This window comes from Oxyura jamaicensis, chromosome 11 (genome assembly GCF_011077185.1).
Source record: "Oxyura jamaicensis isolate SHBP4307 breed ruddy duck chromosome 11, BPBGC_Ojam_1.0, whole genome shotgun sequence".
NCBI classification, from domain to species: Eukaryota; Metazoa; Chordata; class Aves; order Anseriformes; family Anatidae; genus Oxyura; species Oxyura jamaicensis.
In genome coordinates this window covers 8317891-8335730 of record NC_048903.1, presented here as the reverse complement: position 1 = coordinate 8335730, position 17840 = coordinate 8317891, and the positions used below count along the sequence as shown (strand labels likewise).

At 42.9% G+C, this 17840-nt stretch overlaps 1 long non-coding RNA gene across 4 annotated transcripts in view; it reads right to left on the bottom strand.

Annotated features, from left to right (window-relative positions):
* Nucleotides 1–518: 518 nt before the first annotated feature.
* Nucleotides 519–17840, bottom strand: part of LOC118172737 — a 202907-nt gene continuing 185585 nt past the window's right edge. For all 4 annotated transcript variants that reach the window (XR_004753838.1, XR_004753837.1, XR_004753840.1 and 1 more), the window contains one exon: nt 519–1313. This is a non-coding gene — a long non-coding RNA (uncharacterized LOC118172737). The remainder of the gene's footprint in view (nt 1314–17840) is intronic.

Below are 17840 nucleotides of genomic sequence, written 5' to 3'. Positions count from 1 at the left end.
CCCGCCCGGCCTCCCGGCCTGCCGCCCGCCGCCCGCCGCCGCCGTCTCTGCCCGGCGGCCGCCTGGCGCAGGACGGGGCTTTGCCTAGAGCCGCTGTCAGACTTCCCAGCTCCCCGCGTTTGTCACTTGCTAAAACACGTGACGGAGAAGCCAAACACGCAGCTCTGTCGATTCAGAATACCGGCTCGTAAAAAGAAACCGTTTGTGCGGCTCAGCTGTTTCTCAGGCAAATGTCCCAATTAAAAACCAGAAGTGCTCGGGAGCCACGTCAGTAAAGTCATTACAGCGAGTTACAACCATAGTTTGATTTCTGCTGTAAGCAATGAGGGGAAACTGTATTTTAATAAATCTGAGGTGTCTTTGGCTTTTTTCTCCCCTCTGAAATTCCATTAAGCCACCATTTTATCCAGCCACAACTTCATTTAATCACTGGGATGGCATACGAAGTGGCTTTTATGACCCACAGGAAATTTCATTTATGTTCTTTGAGGTTTCATTCCGTACCTGAATGCAAAGATACACGAACATTTCTATGGAAAAAAATATTTAGAAACACTAATTATTGGAATACCTAAGGCCACCTTTTAGAAGAATGTCAGTCCCCACCTTCCCAGCTAGCTCCCAGCCTGGTCAGGCTGCTGGAGGCTGGCGCGGTTCTGCCCCTCAAAGCCCTTCCAACCGGGCACTTCAGAACATCCATGCAATCCTGAAGGATACTGACACTGCATCAAATTGGTACTTCCCGTTGGACATTTTTTTTTCAGAGAATTTTCAAGTCACTTTTAGTGATCGTATCATGATTTGAACCCTGCAGGGCCCTCTGGTAGGACCACGACAACTTGCCTGAAGCGCAGCTCCGTGCCTCTCCCCACAGGTATTATCGGGAGGTTGAACCCAGGCAGAGCCCAGCTCCCCAGGCAGGTGCAGCCAGGCCCAGCCAACCATAAAAGCTTTTATTGCAATATCTATTAAACACCATTTAATTAAACAGTCTAATAATCACTTACGCTTTGCTTTTCCACCCAAAAGCTCAGTGAGCTTCATGCAGTAAGCAAGCATCATTTCTTTTCAGATACATGGCCTTAAGCCATGTAGCAGTGCAGTGAGTTTTATCACCACCTTGCCAGTGTCCCCGTGAGTGCTTCACCTGCCAGGCCGCACGACAGACATACCCGAGAAAGGAACTCCAGCAGCGACTACACTCGGCAGCACAGGTTTTCAAGGCAAATCCCTGGGATGGGTTAGCTGGCCCTCTGCGGGTGAGGCAGTTCCGTGAATTCCAGAGGACTCCGGCCAGGAGGACTTCAAAGCACCTATGGGTAAACAAAATGCACCATCAAACTGTGAACATCCAAAGACAAATGATACATACGGGATGACAAACTGTGTCTGTGGAAAGTCGGTGGCATTGACACGAGGATTGCTTTCTTCTGCTCTCTTAATAAGCAGACTTCACAACGTAAAATCCTTCTCTTTTACCCCAAAGAACCAGATGTTTTCAGAATGCAGTTGCCTTTTTGTATCAAATTACCAGCTGTATACATGAAATAATGGCAAATCATATCTGAAAAACTTTTACTTAAGTTTTTATTAAAATTGATATTTAGAAATTTCTTCTGCATTGTGAAAATTTATAAAGGTTTGGAATCAAAAAATACCCAGTTCATGTTTAAGTGAGTTTTGTTTCTTAGATATATATAAAAAAGTAATAAAAATGAAAAGGAAAGGTAAATGCATTTAAACTTAGTTCTATTTTAATAAATCTAAGGTTGTTATTGTAGTAATAGTGTTGCTGAAGTGAAGACAGTTTTATCTCGAATGTGTCCCTTGGTTTATAACGTTAAACCTTCAGTCCTCCTGTATTTACTACCCACCAAATTTGATTTTATATGTAGCAACTGAACACTCTAGCACTGATATCTTTGTATTCAATTAAAGTAAGGAATTAGGAACATGAGTGTGTTTTTCACAGTCTTAACAGAGTAATATAAAAAGACTCTTTTTTTATGTTCTCATCTTCTACTAAAATTATAATGGGGGACTATTGTGCTGGGAGCTGACTGGCAAGTATTCAGTGCAAATCATTTTGCTCTTAGGATCATAACAACATTTGAAGTCACTTATTGATTCAATCCTGCCAGCAAAAGGGACTTTTGCAGCAGAGAAGCTATCACCTGCCTACACTCCTGCCCTGAACGGTTGATGAAAGCAGGAATATTGCAGGGAGAAGCTCCCTTTGCAGTTACTGATCCTGCAGCATCATCCACACCAGCCATTCTCAGTGAAATGAGGGGAACTATTCAGCACTAAAAGTGAAGGCTCTGTTTTGTTGATGACAGTATTTTTTCTGTAACTGTCACTCAGGTACCACAGTAGACTGTGTGGCATATAGATAACATTATTTCATAGCTAGGCACACTGAAATTTGTTGTTTTTATAGAAAAATCCTATGGCTTTCTCATAGCTTTCCACGTCCAAATTAGATTTTAGCACAGAAAACTCTCTCTGCTGTAGGACAAGTCAAAACACAGAGCGTTTGCTCTGGCAGCAGGACTCTTAGCCACTTTATCCAAGTGACTTCATTCCTAAGCCATCCCCTAGGGAGAAGGTGGCTGGGAGAAGCTCTGAAGTCCCCTTCCTGGATCCTGAGCACCTTTCTAGGAAAGCCAGGAGGAGTCTGAAGGGACCCTTGGGCGAAACCAGCAGAATGCCTCATGAAGGGACAGTCATCTTTGTCTTCTCTTAGTCCTAATCTCGCAGTCCGCTGTTAGCACCAAATCTCGTTTGATATGCAATGTGGGAGCATCGCTGACCTCAGGAGCTGATGGCAATTAACAGCGGAGGAGTATCTGGTGCTTTAGGCAGACACTGAGACTTATGGGACTCGTAATGGGAGACTGCTCTTGCTGTTGCTGGACCATGTTTTATAGCAACTCGTGAAATCCCATAAGTGATTCCAGCACTCTGTAGCTGCTGACATTTAAGAACATTTCTCCCTGTAATTTTTTTAAATGACTAGTAACTCCATTATCCGAATAACCAAAATACCTCCTAACGGCTACTCGAGGAGCCTTTAATTCATACCCCGCTGTTTGGAGTTAATCCATTCAAAAATTAAAACAGTGCAGGTCACCTTTGAGAAGGAGAATGCTGCAAAAATCATCCAGTTTTATACACATGAAGCATATGTGATGAGACATTCACTTTGAGTTGGTGTAAAAGCACTGTAGCATACATGAAGAGACTCGGTAGTCCTACCGTATTTAATCAATATTCATCTCTGCCCTAAATCCTCTAGCGGAAGCAAGCCCTGTTCAGCACTCTATTCTCAGATTTTTGTCACAGTTCTTTTCTCACCACACCGATATATTTTCATAGACACAGGGGCCAGTTTTGCTTATGTTGATAGAAAGTAAATGCTTCTGCAAATGACACCTGGGAGGGTTTGGGGCAGCCCTGGCCCAGGGCCGGGGTGGCCGCGCCACCATTCACAGCTCTCAGCAGTGCTCAGACAAGCTCCGGGGCTCAGGGTGCCTCCCCAGGAAGCTGCATACGCTGATGGCATGCTGAGAAGCTTCTGTGAACGGTACTGTCTCTAGAAAATAGGCGAGGGGCAGAAGTGTGCATTGGATGTAAACAAAACAAAACAAAAAAAGCAAAAAGAGAGATGCTAAAATGCTCACATCTCTGCTTCCAGCACAGCGACCTTCACTGTGGAGCTTCTGCCTCGTAACAATAGACTGGCAACTGTCAGCTCAGTTGCCTTTAAAATGTCACTGGTTTAACATCAAATCAAGAGATATAATTGCATTCTTCCTTCCTTTCCTTCCCTTCCTTTCTCTCCCTCCCTCCCCCAGATCCCAGTTGTGGTCAGGCCCCAACAAACCTGACTGCCTATTTGTATTCCTGTAAGAAGTTAGGAAAGGTCGTAAGTGCTGCAGGTTCACAGGGTCCGCGCGGTTCTCAGCATACACGACGGCTTTATTGCCCACCCACAAGCAGTGGGATGCACCGCCTGGAGCCACTCCAGGAGCCAGGTGACAGGACCAAGTATAGCACAGTATTTGAGAAAGAACTGACTGTCTGATATCAGGAAGTTCAGGGTTAAAGCTGTCAGGCTGGGCTGTTTTGCTGGGTTTATTCACTGTTGTACTCTGGACATGTGACATTTCCACCAAAAAGCCTCCTTTTACTGTCCATAAAACTGATTAAGGTAGAAGGCACGTTTCTGTATTTCACCTAGGCACAGTTCTTGCTTTATGCAGCAAATGCATTTTTAATTGCCTTTAGTTTCTACTTTATCTAGCTTTCTTATTTGATATTCTTTGTTAAATGATCTAACGGTATGAGACGCTCATGCAAGAACATACAGAAAGAGAAGGCAACATATATTTGTAGCACTGCAACAATAACTCATCTAGTATGCGGTGCTTACAATCAAGTCAAAATCAGTCAGAAAATCCAATTACTCCCCACTGTAAACTGTATCTGAAACCTAAGGAGTAAGCCAGTGCTAATAGCAGACACGACATTGACTGCGTGACATGTAGACAGGAGTAGCATAAGCCAGCAATGTACAGGTCGTCGTCCACCAGGACGGGCCTCGTACAGCAGCTCGGAGCGACTCCAGCCCTGCCGCCAGGTGCTGTGCCACATGGCATGGATCTCGGGGCAGGCTGCCCGCTTCGCCCTTCTGTCACCCCAGCTTCACTCAGGAACGGACCCGGCTACTGCCAAGCCTACCCGTGGGTCTACACACTAATCCTCACCTACATCCCGATTCATCGCGTTCTTAAAGTGGTCTAATTAATAGGGAATCGGAGCCAAAAATTATTAATAAAGCCCAGTTATCTTACTAGAAAAGGAAATTAAGTGCAACAGAGCAAACCACTGATTTAGGCAATGCCTTTTATTTCTCACTAGGCTCAGAGAAACTAGTAATATCTGCCATACAGAAAATGGACATGCATTTGACCTTACAGAACTCACAGAATCTCACATGGAAAAAATCCATATAAGAAACCAACAGATCAGACAAGATCTGCAGCAACATCTTAAAAGCTTAGGCCTTGGTTCTGCAAGCATTTTTATGTGAGCTGCAATAAGTTTGTCAGTAATCTGTCAAGTCCTAACAACTTGAGGAGATGAAGCTGCTGTACAAGACTTTTTAGAAGACATGTTTTCCATGTGTAAAATTGAAGAGTTTGCTTTACTTTTTAAAAGCAGTTGAGATTATTTTTCCTTTCTTTTTTATTACTTGCAGTGCCAGGATCATATCATGCTAGGCTCTCTAGTAGTACAAAGCTAAAAAACTGAAAGAATTAGAAATTCAAGTCACATCTATCCAGTTTTTCAAGAGATACTCAATGGATGACTAGAGAATTAGTATAATTACTGCAACATCACAGATACTAAGCAAATAAACCCAGATTAACTGGAGGTGGGGAAATGAGTTTTACTTGTTTAGAGTATATTGATTTTTTAATTTTTTTTTTAAAGTAATAAATGCCTGATAAACTATTGGAAGAAAAAACATTGCTGTTAAAAAGTCATCTCTTGCATCCCTCCAGTCAAGGGCTGAACCTAAAGCTGGCATGAAAAACGTTTTGATTCAGCACTGCTGCATTAGGCTTCCTGATGTGGCTGCTCTGTAGCTCGCACAAACCAGCAGCTATGGCAGAGAGGATGCGGCTCTTGTTGCTTCCTGGCCTCACCACACTTGTTATCCAGGTACGGGGTAACCTTCCTGTGCTTGGTCCTTTTGTCAGGACCCATGTTTTACCAACACTTTAAAATGAAATACGTATTTTTTTATATGTATGGCTGTATTTCTCTTGCTATATATAGTATAAATGATATTCGGAGTTAAAACAGGTTTGGACATTGTTGTACTTCAAATGATTTGTAAGATTTTCTACATTAAATACATCTGTAAATGCCATTTAAGCTGTGCAAATGCAGGGGAATGCTCCAAATGGATGCAAGTTACTACAGCTGTTAGTTAGGGATTTGAGTACGTAGCATGCCTCTGTGTTTGAACCATGGCTGAGTGAGAGAGCGAGAGAAAAGGTGTTGATAGTGAGAACCTGGTTAGTTCATATAGCCAAAATCATGACCTTTGTTAAACCAATGCAATCAGAACATGTACAGACATCCTGTTCTGGCAATTGATAACAGAGCATAAAGGAAGAGAGTGCAGGAAAAAGAGAAGTTCAAGTAGAGCAAGAATATTATGCTATATTTAAAACACAGAAAACAATACGAGGCACAAACATCTTGTATTAAACACACCATATCTGGGCTGACGTATAGAAAGGCTTCTAGGTATTCAATTAATATTCCTTTAAAGCTCGAGAATGTATTTTTATTTTGTTAAGGAGCTATCTCCAGCTGCTCTCTGCCTAAACCACAAAAACCCATCCATTTAAAAAAGAATGCAACACAACTCATCGAAGCCAACAGCTTCAAAAAGCATCCATTAATTTTGGATGCTTCTGGTTTTAGATGTCTCCCTTAATGAGCCTGAATGTAAACATGCTCTTAATAATTCTGCCAAAACAAGGCTAATAAGTCCATATCTTCATTTATCAGCTGAAACACCTGACCCAGTGCTGTACAGATGAATTAGATGCTCTGACTTAATCATTTGTATTACTTTTCTTTTTATGAAATAAAAAGAAACTCTGGGCCAGGTTCCCTGTTCAGTCCTGTTCCTCCCATCTGCCCTGGCCACTGCCAAAAGCCAGCATGGACGGGGATGCCAGCAGAGCATCTCTGCAGCCTGTAGCCGCCTGCCTGCAAGGGGGCCACATCCCCACGCTGCCCATCGCAGCATGTGTGTCTGCAACAGAGAAGGGAACGTGAAAAGATGCGCATTTTTTGGTTAGCAGATAACCCTAATAATGTATCCTTTCAGTCTACTGGTGAATCAGCCCGCTACCCACTGTTTCAAAAAGACTGTTAGAGACTCTAGCTCCTAAATTAGAATTGAAATGACTATTTCGTTCAAGCAGGATCAATTACTTGCTAGTGTTTCCTCACTGCTCGCTGCAGTTAGAAAGCCTCGGGGCTGACACACGTGGAGGAGTAAGTACTGATCTGGGACGTGGCTCCGTGGAGGTTTGGCTGTGGCCTGTTGATAGCATTAACATTTTATAGCCTTGGTAGGATGGACTCAGACTGAGGAAAAATCTATCTAGAAAATTGAACTGCTTATCCTCCAAAATGGAAGCAACCAGTGTCCAGGTTTGTCAGGCAGAGTGATTTGTGAAGGGCTACATCCAAAGCCTGGAAGTAGGGATCGCTCCGGCAAGTGACCTGAGAAACCCACAGGCACGAGTGCTGCTTCTGGTGGGGAAGGTCAGAGCCTGCTCCCAGCCAGGCTGAATTTTCTCCTCTCTATTTCTTCTGTGGCCTGCAAGTCTAAAGCAATTCTTCCCAAAGGAGGAAGAGCTGTTCAGCCCCAAAGGACTGACATTTCAAGAATTTATGGGATTTAAATCACTTGCTTGGTCACAAACGGCTCAGAAACAAGAGCCTCTCCACACCCTCCAAGGAGACTGTGGCACCAGAAGACCTGGGCAGATGGTGCCACGAGCAAAGGGAGGAAGATGAGAGCTGAAAGGCAGACGGCTCTTGACTCCACACCCTTCATCTGTGGACTCTGATGTTTTTCTCACTGTTCACAGGGAAACTAGATTAAAAATAATCCCTTCTTGCCTCCCTTCCACACCCAGATCTGAACTGGATAACTTCTAAAAGCATTTTCTGCACCAGCCCTTTAAACTGATTAAAATAGGGAACACCAAAACCATACCTCGGCAGCATGCTGGGTATGTGCAGATTAGAAACTGTGCACTACAGAGTGGCAACTAATAATCGATTTTCAGCAGACAGGAGCTTGTCAAGGGGAAAGAGGGTGGGCAGGAGCACTGGCTACAGATGAAACCCAGTACTCAGATCAGGCACTGAACATATGGGAAGATGGATTCAGTAAAACACTCGGGAGAGCTTGATTTTTACAAAAATTTAAATACGTTTTGCCAGCTTAAAATACCTATAATGGCCACTGTAGAAACACAGAAGTTCCAGCAGTTAATCTGCAAGTGTGTGCAGATTACAAAGCGTGCAAAAAAGTCTGCAAGACTAGAAAAGTCTGAGACAAAAGATCATGACACGAATCCTCTGAGGTGAGCAAGTAGTTCTAACAAAGTGTTTAATGGACAAATAGTTCTATTTGCAGAGAAATAGAAATGCTTAGAAAAAAATTGCAAGACGTATTTGTTCAAAGTGGCTCCTGTTAGGGATAAGCATGTGCCTGTCTTCAGATGCTGCCCTTTGAAAGCTCTGGAGGCTAATTTAGGTAACCACGAAGATAACGAAGGCTGGGTGTATAAACATGCTTCTCCTTCCTAGTCTCTTCTCTGGGTAAGAGTCCTGATACTCATGTATGACTTTGCTCTGATTTAAACCTTCTATAGGAAGAAAATTTTTGAGCAGAATGATTATTTCTCAAGCTGTAATTCATTCCCGTCCAGTTCACTGCGGGCAGGCGTACAAACACAGGGGCAGGTATCCAGGTGGATTGGAAAGGACGAGCTTCATAACATGCTAGGAATTCATTTGTGTTTCTGGGCATCAGGCTGTATGGATGACATTTGTGAGGTATGCTGCTCGTGGGCAGCAGCTCTCACCCCGCTGTGCCAAGGCACCTTCTGTCCCAGCCCCTGTGAGCTGCAGGCAGCTCAGGCCAGCACCCACCTTGAGCACATTGCAACCAGAAACTGAAGGTGTGCATTTGTTTCCCCATGGAATAAATTATGTCATTAGGCAGAGGTATTTGAAATAAACAGTAACAACTCTATAAAAATGGTAGAATTCAAATCTTTACAGCTACTTAACTATTAAGGCCTTTATTTCACTAATCTGAGATTAATCCACCACATAAAAATAGATACTTGTTTAAATAAATTGACTACACTGCTAGTTAGAGATAGAGATTTCCATTGCTCAGAAGGTCTGTTTTATTTTGATCTTTTTTAGGAGATAAGCTTCATAATCCCGTATAAAGTTGACTATAATGTCTGTTCTCCCTGAGAGCTCTTTATATACAGCTGAGATCCTGCTAACGCTCATCAGTTTCCGCTACCGTTTAGGTTTTCAGGAGGAACCCAGAAAGCAGTTATGAAGATGTTAACTGCAGAGATAACCAGAATTAATTCAAGCACAGCACTGCTAGCAGATGAACACTGTGAGGAAGGCTCTGATTGGAGTTTTCTATCCCAGCAAAATCGGTGTTTTTCTTACAGCTGGGGGGGGGGGCCCCGCCCCCCACAGGGTCTGTTCCAGAGCTTCCACCTTAAGCTTGGAACGTGGAAATTCAGTCTGTTTCCCCAGCATTATTATTCTGTGTACGAAAGCTCTACATGTGATGTTTTCTGCTTATCTATTTTTATTGCATCTTAGTAATAAAGCCTCTCTGAGCTGTGCTTTATACCTCAGAACAAGTCCGTTGGCCAGATGGCTGCTCCAACAAACGGGGAGAAATGTCAGAAGCACTTTTGCGTACCTGGGCAGTGAGGCGCACCAGTCCCGCTCTGTGCTGCCAGCACCGGCCGCAGCACGCCAGGGCTGAGCACACCTTGCTTTGTTGGCATGAGGATGATAGCCACAGGGACCGGGACGAGCCCTCTGGGGATTGTCAATGAAAGGAGAAGAGGCTACTTGGTATTGCACTGCCCGCATTATCTGGTTGTGCTCCTGAGATCTGCTCCAGAGCCAAAACCTCACCAAAATATTTTCTGTGTTTTCTTCCTGGATGATGCACATCGCTTTTGCTATAGGCACTACACCAAAGAGCTCAAAGCCAGTTTTGAATGGGATTTATCAAAACCTCCACTCCTAGCTGGCTTTCAAAATCATAACCTTGCCATGCTTCATCTTACACTGATTACCAGCACTATATCATCTGCTTGGTAGGGCTTCCTCTTATCATATGGGTGATGATTCCTCACTGCTGCTTATGATTTCGTACAAAAGACTTTCTGCTGTCAGGGAGGAGGTCTTTTAAAGTCCCACTTCATGGCCTTGTTGTGTGCATGAGAAATGCCAAGTCAATTAGGCAGGCTTGGTTGGCTAATGAGACTCTGGTGAAGTACATCACAGTGAATTACAGATTAGCTAACACTTATTGAAAATCCTGATAATAACAAGCAACATTTTTTCTAATAGAAAGCTCTTCTGCTGTCTATAGTTTCTCTGTCAACCTGATACCATCAAGACAAAAACAAATCTCTGGAAACCAGAGGCTTGAAGTTGGTGATGGTGGTCATGGCTGAAAGAAATAATATTAATTAATTTTCAAAATAATTCCCATGGCATGGCATGGCCCTACAGCAAGGGGAGAGGTGCTGTGGGAAGGAAGAGGGACCTGCTGGAATAACCTGTCGCTTCTGTATGTGTGGACAGTTATGAACACCTACAGCAACCCAGGGGATGGGAATGGCAGGAAAACTTGTTTAGAAACCCCAAATAATGAAGCTCTTTGTTTTCCCAGAGAATCACTGGTGCTCACAAGGGGAGAAAGAAGCCCCGGAGAGCAGAAGCCCAGGAGATGCTCACTCCTTGGGCAATCCTCCCTTGTGCCAAACCACGTCGGGAGGTGGCTGCAGGCGGTGACGGACAGGATGCGGGGACATGAGGATGCAGCGGTGAGGCTGTGGTGGCCTCCCTGAGTGCTGGGTGGCTGTGCTCCCCTTGGGCTCTTGTTCTGACAGCTCCAACAGGTCTCACCTTTCCAGGGCTACAGTCAATACCAGAGATGATTTAAAAAGCAAGTATATTTCTCCCTCCAATGTAATTGCTGCAGTAATTTATGCTTTTAAGATCCTGCCATCTTTATCTAGCTTTTCTTACAAGATTTTTTTTTTGTTTGTTTTGACTTTGGATCAACCCCTACATAGAGCAAAAAAGAATTCAGCCTCTTTGGCAGTTATTTTTGACCTTTTCCTGAGCAATAGCTGATAGCTTTCCAGACTCTTTGTCTAATGGTAGAGGTTAAGCTAAGACTAAACGTTCACCTGATTGCACTTGAACTTGTGGCTTAGCTGAGTAGAAAAAAACCTGCACTTTTGACACAGAGCTGGTTCCAAAAACATTGAACAAGTGTTTGAGTTATAACTTCATATGTTATTAAGTTGTATTGCACAGAAATCTTTCTGCCCTATTCCACACTGACAGAAAACCGCCTTTGCAGTTTATGAAATGTTAATACCACAGCACAAATTTATGTAGGTGCATAATGAGAAATGGTAGCCTGGGGAAAAAAATCTTATTTATAAAATTAAACTTGTTAAGTAAAAATGCAGCTAATGATTCACTTTTTACTCTTCAAATATATTAGACATCTATATTTTTTTGAATTCTGCAAAGTAATTGATAGGTTTTAGCATGACCCTGATACTACACGAAGGCACATTACACAAGCAAATGTTTTGGATGCGGTGAATCCACTGTTAATTATAGAAAGGCCTTCTTACAAATCTAGGATACCATCTGTCCTAAAACTATCCTTTAGCTAGCTTTCTGCCTTCAGTCTGTGCAGCTGTACTTGCCTTTGCACTCAAAATAAATAGGAGTATGCTACAGTACAAGCTAATGAATAAATGATGAATTACTAAAACAGTCTGACCAGATTACTCAATCTCTTCATCATGAGTCAGAAATTCCACTTCTGTTTCTTCATCATCTGCATTTACATGTGTATGCTCCCACAGAGCATACTTTTTTGTTGTCATTGTTATTACAGATTTTAATGGTTGGTTAGATTTGTCAGATTTTTGCAAATTCAATGAAATGCCAGACAGAGAAAGCACATGAAACACCGCATTATTTCTGCAGAATAATTACCATTATTTCCACATTTGACTTGTGGTGTCGAGAGACAGAGGGAAGGAAGAAGGTGCTCCTGATACCGCATGCTAGTGCTACCAAACCAAATGCCAATTATTCTTTTTGTCTTGGATTCAGCAACGATTTTGGATTTATCCCTGTCTTTGTGCTGGAGATAAGATACAGTCTTTGCACAGAAGAGTAAAACCAAAGAGCCACAAAACCTTCAGTTCAAAGAATCACATAAGCCTTTGTTTTAGATAAATATTAATGGCGGGGATCTATTCCTTGGTAGGACATTATGGAAATACCAGAGTGTCACAGAGCGCCATTTTTTTCACCCAACTGCTTATTGTCATGGCTCACCACTCATGTGGACAATAATCTGAAAATTTCTGGCAGGTGCTTGGGCACTCAGCATCCACATTTAAAAAACTGCCTTGCTTGTGTCCGTAAGTAACTATTATGGACAAGGTCTCAGTTTCAGCACCCCCATCTCATGCTCCTTTCCATGTAACAATATCTAATCACAGCATATATAAGTCAGTTCTGTGCCCCGGGTCATCGTTTTCTCTGGTTTTGACTCTCTGTAGATGAGACCCTGTGGAGGGGGGCCCGCCTGTGCGGGGGACAGATGCAGCGATGGGCACCGCGACAAGCCCGAGCAGACCTACGCACCGCCCTCGTCTCTCGCTGGCTTCCCTCTCCCATGGTCATCAGCCGAGTCCATTTTTTACCCTATTGAAATGCACAAAAATACACTGCCCAATTTGACAAAACTTCTAAGTAATTATAAAGTACTTTTTGCAATTTCCTATGTAATATCCTTTCAAACTTGTCCTGTTTTCCTTCTCTTTGAATGCATATTCAGTGCAGGCAGATTTGTAGGCACACAATGAGAAACTGATTTTGAAAAGAGGTAAATAAATTGCACTGGCTGGAAAAGGGCTTCTTGCTGCCCTTTTATTATGATGTGCACACAACTTGCTGCAAATTCTTTACTTTGCATTTCTATCACAAAGATAAATGAAATTGTCAATCCTGTTCACATTTCCTTTTGACAGCTATATAAAAGTAATAGCCAGGGTGCCAAAAAAAGCTTTCATTAATTCTTCTATTTATTAAGGTGAAAGGAGGACTATTTTGTAAACAAGGAGGGATAAACAGACTGAGAGCAAAATGTTTGCTTTTCCCAGAGAATATACCTTCTGAATGATTCCTGACTTTAGGATGACTCTGAGCAGCACTTACAATGGATAAAAAACTTCTACATTTCAGATTTCTGTAACTTTCTCTCAGCATTACAGCACTCCAGCACTAAACAGGATAAATAAAGTGCTGTGCAGTAATGCTGAAATGTAATCCAGGCAATCTGGCTGTAATATGTATATATACATATGTAAGTATATATATATATTTGTTGCACTGGTGATCCCTACCATTTAAAAAAAAAAAGTACCATTTCTTTTTATATGTGTGTGCATCCCTAAACACATGGATGTAGATGTCAGGGTCATGTCATTGAAAACATCTTGGCCAAAGATGCCCCCAGTGAATCACTTTTACTGGGAGCAGTGTGGAGCAGAAGGAGCCCTCAGCACTGCCGCACAGCTGACACAGAGCCTACCCAACCCGTGGCAGCACCCCAAAACGAGTTATGGCCCGGCAGGACAGCTACCTTCAGTGCCAGGATACTGAAACAGAGAAGGACACTTGCCATCGCTGCTACTGCCAGAGAGGAAAAAACAGACACCTGGGGCTAGGGGAGGATGGGCGCAAGTTGCAGGACAGAAGGAAGGTAGAAAGCCCTCCTGGGGGGCAGAGGGAAGGGAAAAGCTTGATGTCAGGGAGGGAGGGCATGGAGAAGCAAGCTGACCACCACAGAGACCAGCACAAGGCAGCCAGACACCGGACTTGCCCTCCAATTCATCAGTTGTTTCGAGTTCTCCAGCATTCTACTCAGCTCCGGTGTGCTATAATCGTCCATCCCACTTGGGAAGTGTTTGAGCAAAGAGTTTGTAAATGCTCAGGTGAGGAAGAAACCTGGTTCTCTGTGGGACTGGAAAGGGTGGTATTTCTCTTAACTCTGTGAGTCAGGATCAAGCCCGAATTACCACACCCAAGTTGCCTTGTTTGTCCTTCTTGAAAGACACGGGGTGTCTCAGGACAATTAGTTCTCTCTTTATGCTTTCAGCGTGGAGCTTAAACCCCTGACCTTTTATCACATCTATTTGGTTGCATATCCATGGCTCAGGAGACAATTAAAAATGAGATGCATGTTCTGCTTGGCAGAAAAATGCAGTACTAATTCATTTTTCTGCCTTCAACAGTCCAACTGTGTTTAGCTTTTCCTTTCTTCTTGCATTCATATCTAAACCTACCTCCCTTCCTCCACTGTGTTTTATACAGCTCTGCATCTACGTGTGTTTATACGTCTGTGCATATCTCCAGAGACATTTTTTACAACGCCTTGTATTAGCACAGAACACGTAAGACATTCTGCAAAGGTCTTTCATGTAAGTATACATATATATTTTTAAATAAAATTCTTCTGTTAGTTTAGCATCCTCTAAATGCAATCTTAAAGCATTCCTTCCCAGACAGCCGGTGGCCCACAAAGCATGGACTGACTCCTCTCCTAGTGCAGCCGCATGGGGTGTTATTCACCGCCCAAGTCCCGAGCCATCTTTCTGCTCCACTTTGAAGGAATCACTCCCTTTATCAGTGAAGAAAACAAGCAGCTTGCCTACTACAACATTCAGAAACCTCCCCTTCTCTCTCTCTCCCTCTCTCAGTGGCAATATGAATATCAGAGATGGGAGAAAAATGATGCTGTGTTTCCCAAAGCAATTAATTTTACAGTAGTTCAATTTTAACATCTTTGGATGTAAGCACAAATGGGAAGAAATATTAAAGCTCAGATTTACAAAGCCATGAAAAACAGCAGTAAACCACTAGGAAAAAAAAAAGTATTTCCTTATCAACAGCAAGCAAAGGATTTAGCCACTGGGAGATGTTTTAAAACCTGTTGTTGCTTTTAGTTGTTGCTTTTTTTTTTTTTTTTTTTAAAATCTACATAAACATTATTTCTGATTCCATGTGAAATTCAGATCCAATTCCAGACAAAGGCTTAAGGAAAATTTGAGATCTGTTGGAAACATGAGCTATCTGAAAGTGCAGCCTTTCCTAATGAAGCCACAATTTAAATAACAAGTTTTACATGAAGCAGAAAGAAGAAAACTCCAAACTCCAATCCACTCTGCACGTTGTATCAAAGGCAGCTGTTTATAAAGAGTTACCCTTGTTTCTCATTGCTGTGTATTCTGACAAATCTTGTGCCAGCAGTGGCTGTGGTGAGAAGTTACCTGAGACACTGACGGGCTGCACTTCTGATGTTTAGCCAAGTCATGAATGCATTCAGGAGCGAGTTACCCAGTTACAAGCTCCTGCTGAGAAAGGAGACCCTGGGAGCCAGTGCTGCTCAGCCTGTCGTGTTGCACAGGAGCACCCATCTCTGATGCTTCCCGGTCTCTCGTGGCCAGCCCTGGATCCGAAGGGCACACACTGCAGCAGCAGCAGCAGCCCCCTGTCGTGGCACTGGGACCCCACAGCGCCCCATGCCGATCGCGTTGCCCGAGCCACCCCATTGAGGCGCGGGGCAGGGGAAGGGGCTGCTGCAATGGGTGCCCTGCCCAGGGGCAGCCCCGGTGGGGCACCATTGTGGTGGTGGCACCAGCTCCACGGGCCCTGACATGCCGGGGTTGCTGCCTAAATGCTCTTCTGCATTGAGACAGGAGGCACTGGGCAGGTCTGGTTAGCCTGCAGCCTCTACGAAGCAGGGACATCTTGCTGTCCATTTGCTCAGCCCTTCATTAACAGAGCCCCCGACCATGGTAAAAAAAGATGGTATGCAAGAACGGAGGCCCTAAAGCTTTCCCAGGTAGATTGCTTTTTCTCCTTTTGTTCTCTTTTCAATTTTAGACTTTTTTTTCTCCATCACACTTAAAAATTATATAAATATTATGGGCTAGACTCTTTTTCTCCCAAACTTCCATTGGTATTGAAACAGCAAAGGTGTCTGTTTAAAAACATGGGATGCTCACTAGCTACTCAGCTGAAGGTTCTTTGCTATGCAAAGCTATGCAATATTTTCAGTAGTGCCTATTAATGTCAGCTTTCAGGGTATGATAAGGTATCTTCGCGGTTTCATATTGCATCAAGTGGAAATCCAGCATACAAATAACTACCTCAGGAATACTTCACACAAAATTATTGAAATTTTTAAGCTGTTCCTGTTGTTACACAAGAAGTGGAATAGATAATATGGTATTAAAGCATTTTTTTAGGAAAGTTTTTTAATTTTTTAAAAAGATCACTTAAACAAGGAATGTTGTATTTAGGGAATATTGTACCTTTGTCCTCTGGTAAATTGCCCTCCATCACCCAAAAGAAAAAAAGATGCCAGAATTGTCAGCAAAACTCAAAGCTATTCATATATAGGGCTACATAGCTAACTGGGATATATTCGGGCCATGCAACTACCAACACACGTGAGATACCTCATTTTACAAGAGTATCACTGTCTTGCCTGCGGAATGGCTCTGCACCTGATGTTCAACCATTATGTTCATTAGTGGGGAAAAATCCTTCAAGAGGATCATTCTTTTTAAAAAGCCGTATGCAATTGTGTGGCTAAAAAGCACAAACACCTTTAATTATACTAACCAGGCTTGCAAATTAAAGGCATAATAAGCCATTTGCATCTGTGTAAATCAGGTGCTAGACCTGAATTCAGTATTCATTTGTGTATAGCTAAGTAAAAACTAAAGGAGCAAAATAAACACAAAAGGGCAATGTTTAGAGTTTGTGACAGATTGGGATGATATAAAAGGGTGTCATATCAGTAAATTAGTGATGCCACACAGGCAGAAAACCATGGGAGATGGTAGATAATGGCATGAAAAGCAGTCTCTACATTTAGAGACTTTTCTCCACAAAAGCAATGGGAATATTGTCACTCATCCTTCACTTTAACAAATCTGCAGGATGAGGCTTAGACATAATTGGAGTACAAACCTGGCATCCTTTCCTGGATGCGAAAATATCTCAAAAAAGCTCCTACTAGAGGGATCAGCATGATGATTAAACTTTCTCCTTCACATCAGGCTTCAGATTCTGGAAGGGGGCTACACTCAATGATTTTAGGTCCAAAATTCAACTCTAGATAAAAACAGTTCAAATATCTATAAGGAATGTCTGGAAATCCTTTCTCAGACATTGAATAAGCAAAGTGTTCAGGACTGGGTGCTTTGTTCTTGTGTGCTTGATTAAAATATACAACTGCATTAATAGCAAATGAATGGATGCAATTGAAAGAGCTACAAGGAATCACAAAAGACTCGTGCTCTCTTTACATCAGCTGCACGATGCTCCACACTCCCGTCTCTTGCTGAAGCTGCTGTCATAAACACACAAGCAAACAAACCCCAGAGCTGCACAGACAATGTTCGAGACATCATTGGCCATGCTGGGGAATGAACCAAGAATCCCGACACTGGAGAGAAGCACATGTGTTGAGTCACTGTTAAAACCTGTTCACTTCAGGCATTTAGCAAGGCAAGAAGCACGGACTGTGTAGGCAAAATGAACTATCTCAGGACTCTTTTCAAGACTGTCACAAAGTTGCTGCTATGATTAGTAAGAGTGCAATAAAATCCTTGCAGTTTAACAGTGCAGAACAAGAGAGTTTATAGGAGAAAATAAACTTTTCGATTCAAAATGCACTCTACAAATATTGGGCCAGCTCCTGCTGTCCTGATTTATGCAGACACTCAGGCCTGAGCTAATCTTAAGAGCAGCCCGCTCTGTAGCCAGGGGGATTGCTCTGGTACCAGCATGGTTATTTCAGCTTTAGCTGGTCCGCTTTGGGGATTACACTGGGAAGTCCCACT